The sequence below is a fragment of the Arachis ipaensis genome, chromosome B07 (assembly GCF_000816755.2).
Source record: "Arachis ipaensis cultivar K30076 chromosome B07, Araip1.1, whole genome shotgun sequence".
Lineage (NCBI taxonomy): Eukaryota > Viridiplantae > Streptophyta > Magnoliopsida > Fabales > Fabaceae > Arachis > Arachis ipaensis.
The window spans coordinates 63069479-63074636 of NC_029791.2; the positions used below are offsets into that span (position 1 = coordinate 63069479).

General features: G+C 35.2%; 2 long non-coding RNA genes across 2 annotated transcripts; both read right to left on the minus strand.

The window, feature by feature from the left end:
- LOC110264632 lies at nucleotides 1502–2157 on the minus strand. The gene is made up of 2 exons (XR_002350804.1): nucleotides 2064–2157; nucleotides 1502–1987 (listed from the first exon to the last, which is right to left on the minus strand). It is a non-coding gene; the product is annotated as an uncharacterized LOC110264632 (long non-coding RNA).
- LOC110264633 lies at nucleotides 3675–4482 on the minus strand. Its single transcript, XR_002350805.1, has 2 exons — nucleotides 3902–4482; nucleotides 3675–3827 (listed from the first exon to the last, which is right to left on the minus strand). It is a non-coding gene; the product is annotated as an uncharacterized LOC110264633 (long non-coding RNA).

Here is a 5158-nt window from a genome sequence, read left to right on the forward strand (position 1 = left end):
AGTTAAATATTATAAAATAAAAATAAATACATAACTATACTAACTAATTTCTTTAAATAATAAAAATTATCTCTAACCAAAATATATTTATAATAATGATCCAAAAGTACTAGAATGAAGTTAATTGTGAGTATTCATACATCTTACACTAAAATAAGCATAGCCATATCAAAATAACCATGATACCGCTTAGAATTTACTACTAATACTCTATGAAAAACATATCCTACATAAGTATCTTCTAATAAAAGTCATTAGTAGTCAACCATATATGTATCCATTTCCAACACTACTCTATCTTAGCTAATAAACCACAATAATAATCAGCTTAATCTTTATTTTCATCCTCAAGATTATCCTGCATAATTATATAGAAAATTATTAGAAAAATAATCATAATGACATTCGCAATTATAAAAATTAAAAAATCAAACTCAAAACTATCAATGACTGATATCATTAATTCACATCTGCCTTCTTTATTCTTTACTAAATGCTGGCCACACTTGCAAAGATATATATGAACATGGTAATCAAATCACACAAGTCAGAATCGAGAATTGCACCATCCAAACTATCTATGCTAGCCAATGTTCTATATCCACTAATTTTTGTTTTTTCAAAATTTCAATAAATTTTGCTTTGGAGATATGAAAGTTAAGAGTTCACCTTAATAATGTCATCCAAATCAATCCAGGAAAACCTATACAAAAAGAAAGAAAAATAACTTAATTATGGCGCCTTTCTAAAATTAAGACGCAGCTGGGAACCAATCAATAACAGCTAGAAGATGCGGGACATACTATTGTTTTCCAGAGCCTATAGGTCCACCAGCAAGTAATCATTTCATGATGGACTTTGTTCATCAAACACTTGTGTTTCACTGGTGCCTGAACAGTGAAAAGAAGTGAAAGACATTTTATATCTAAAATCATGCATACTTCTCTATCATTTCAAGTGATTCTAAAGAGTGCATCAAACAGTTAACAATCAATAAGCAAGAAAATAATCGACCAGTAGAGAAGAAGATTTGGCATATGAACATACCATAGTAACCAACAGCTGTTGCACTAACGAAAACTTTTGGTCGAATATCCTCTGGTGCACTGTTTATCAATTCTACAACCTTTGCTATTAAATGGATAGGTCAGAGGAAGAATAAGCAATTTCTTGTAAGTAAAACTTGCTTAACTTAATGCACATATTGAAAACAAGGAGAGTACATTTGATCTTGAGAAACACATTGATGCATATCTACTAGTCAGGTACCTGATTTTCAGTCTATTTTCAATTTCAATTTATCGATTGTATCTTTAGTGTTTTTACCAATGCATAGTAGTGTTTCACAAATCCAAATTTAGAATTCAAAGATAAAAAAAACATAAGTTATAAACCATAACATAAAGAGCTATAATTTAAAAAATCACATTACCCTGGCAGCTAGACAAAAATCCCCTACCTCCCACAACGCCAAAATCAGAACTGTTGCCACAAAGTTTCCCTATTCTCTTCACATTTGAAAAGTTGAACTCTCCTACACAAGCCAATCTTGAATTATTACTCCTCCAACTACTACTACTACATGCAGCAGCAACATATAGAACATGATTATGAACAAGAGGGAGAGTTAACTTTTATACTCAATGAAATAGAACACACAGATGCTAATGTTTTGAAACTTTTAAATAATTATTATTTTTTTAATTCATGTAGTAGCATTGATCAGTAGTAGCATACTTCTAAAGTGTAAGTTAACTCTTAATTCATGTGACACACATATCATTGCAAGAAGTCAGAGGAGGAGATATGTGCTCAGTTTTACAGGGGAACAAAGTGAAACAGAACCAATAAACCAACCAAACTAGCAATTAGCAGTTGAATAATTTTCTTTTTCCAACCAAGCATAAATCATCACCTTAGTCACAGCTTCCATGCTTACAAGGTCTAAGTGGAAGTCAAGCAGTCCAGGCGACCTATCAGCTAGAACCTAGAGCCAAAATAGCAAAATGGAAAGAAGGTAAGTGATCAAATGATATATTCCTTTAGTGCAATTGTTATTATACCTTGCAAAGATAGTGCATCAGTGTCATCTTATTGTTAGAAGCACGAGTGTCAGTAAGCTTTAAAAGACTATCCAACTTGAAGTCTTGAATCCAATTGTGGATCCTGCATAAATTAAATAAATAAATAGTAGTCCATAAACTGTAAGTTTACGTTAGACAAGATCTAACAGAATCAAATTAAATTTTAACTGCTGAAAAATTAAGAAGGGCCTGTGATTATCCAAACATAGAAAATTGAGAGAGCTAGAACAATGTCCTAGAGAATGATAAGGACATTAACATTTAAAGGAAAAAAGTACATACCTCTAGCTGTTCCTTGATTTAATGTATTACCCAAAAAGAATTTTCTTCATGATCTTCAGCTTGACAGACTTTCGGACCTATTCCCAAGAGAAAATGCATGAGGTCAAAGAAATGCCAATAACACAGTTTGTTAGTTTCATGCACAATGTACCTCTTCACAAGCAGAGTTCACAGCTTATAAACTCTTCTTAAATTCTGTAACCTGCAAAAAGAAGAAAGCATAACTGAGTCAAAAGTTCAATTCCACAAAACATAAAGAAAAATATAGCAAGCACCACCATACCTGAGACAGAAATTGAATCTTGAAAGAGAATACTCTTAACTTTGACTCTACTCGTGGCACCTTCATTAGCTCTAAAAAATAATGAAACATGACCAAATATACAAGGATATGATTATAGAGAAAAGAGAAAACAAAGAAATCTAATACCAAGAACAGAAAATCTATAACTCCAGCACAAAATCCATAAGACAATCAAGGACAACATCTGAATAACTATCAAGGACAATCTATAACTTTCAAGGACAACCTATAACTTTCTTAGTAACAATCATCTGAATAACTATCAAGGACAACATCATGTACATCATCAAGACACTTCTGAGCAATCTCCATGCACTTCTCAAACAAGTCTTTATATAGATAAACAAAAATCAATACACTCAAATAAAGCATCAATACCTTTATATAGATATTTTACCTCTTAAGAGTTATAAGCTGATATAGTTAGGTGAGTGTAGTAATTAACTACCACTTTTCAACAAAACCAGCAACTTCTGCTAATTACTTTCCACTAAGATTACTAGGAACGTAGAACTATATATAATATTAGCTGCTAAATAAGGAGGTTTTGGTGAAATGCACAATAGGATAATACTATTCATTCATATTCATTAGTCAATATCATGTCTTAATCCTTAAACTATTAACTAAAACACAAGATAGAGCCTCCTTAATCTTTTTTACTATTAAGGAGGCAACACAAAACAGAATCATAACAAAATAAAAAGAGCAAGCTGATGCATTAAAGGCTGTGATGTAAAGAAGGAAAGTAATCTGGATTTTAAATATATATATGCCTTTGCCTCAGTCTCTTTCATGTTAAAAGCCTTAGTCAGCTCCAAAATATCTCTAAATAAGACTGATTAAGCATGAAAATGGCAAGTATCAATAGATTATAAACCATGGCAGTTTGTCAAAACATTGAATATCAAAAAGGAAATGGGATTCACAAGTTATAATGCAGTCAGGACATAAAATAAAAAAAAATCAACATAAAACTTAATTAGTGATTATGTCTTGGCATAATTAGAAATCAACCATATATCTTGGCAGCTTCCACGATGATTCTGGGCAGCTCCAGTGATGGTGGAAGACCTTCAGCAGCAGCCAAACAGAAACGTTGGTTTCCACAGCAGTAATGACAGTTACAGTAGCACAAGGAATCCGAACTCAACGAACTCAAGGGCAGAAACAGCTTAGGGCAGTGGACGTTGAATATGATTAGGACGGCAACAAGGCAGTAGCAACTCACCCCCGCTAGTGGCTCCAATCGCAGCAACTCCAAATCGACGGCAGCAGCGGGTTGAACGGCAGCGGCGACGGAAGCTCAGTGACAGTCGTGGCTCCAGCGACAAGCCCTTGTAGCGGTGGCGACAGATCGACGGCTCAGGGTGAGGGAAGCTCGACGGTGCACAGCGACACGAGCACGACAGCGGCTCCTCACAGCTTCTTGGGTGGTGACGGTAACGAGCCTGGCTTCGACGGCAGCGATCGTCGGTAGCTCCTCTCGAATCTGTCTCTCTCTCTCTCTCATGTGCGACACGATGGCGGCATTCGACGCCAGGGAGGACCACTTTCCGCAACTCTGAAGGTGGCAATAGCTGCAGCGGCGCTGCGGTGGTGACGGCTGGACAGGCCTTTCCTCTCTTCTCTTCTTCTCCCGATCCCTCTTCTCTCTACAGTGGCTGCTTTTGTTTGTTACATTGAAGGAGGGTGAGGTTGCGGCTGTTAGGGTTAGGAATTGGGGAAATTAGGATTTTCTGAGTTAATTTGGGATTTTGAGATTTAGGGTTAGAAATTAGGGATGTTACAGTGAGTGGTGATGGCGCAGAGTCTTCTCTGGGTTGGGGGTGGCGCGAAGAAGGAAAAAGTCAAAGTGGGGTTTTATGTTTTCATTTTATTTGGCTAAGTGTTTATATGTGTATCATTTGTTAAAAATTGAACAAAAAATTACTAAAGTGTTGGATATTTGACCTGAGATACATTAGGCAACACTTTTAAAGCGCACCTGAAACTTGACAAATAGGTTACTCTTTGAAAGTGTATTCTTTGGTGTAAAAAGTGAACCCATAGCTCTTAAGATAAGGCTACACTTTATAAGTGATATTTATAATACCTAAGGCTACACTTTTCAAGTGATGTCACAAATGTGTTTCCTATTCTCCTACAAAAAGGAAACACGGGGAAAAGCGTAGCCTATTCCTAGAATAGGCTACGCTTTTCAAATGTAGCCTAAAAAAAGTGTGGCTGAATGGGTGTTTTTCTTGTAGTGTGATAAGAACTAATAAAATAAAGGAAAAGTACTCTTGGCTAGACATAGGTAATTGAGATCTCCATCTTTGTCTACAAACCAAATATTGATAATTATAAGGAACCAAGCTCATTAAGTGTACTTCTATACTTAAAGATATCAAATGGCTTGATCAATATCAACCCATAAGTCCCAACCTATCTACTAATTAGATTAGTAGTTGGTTAATGTCAATGAGTATCAAATTGATCATCAAGG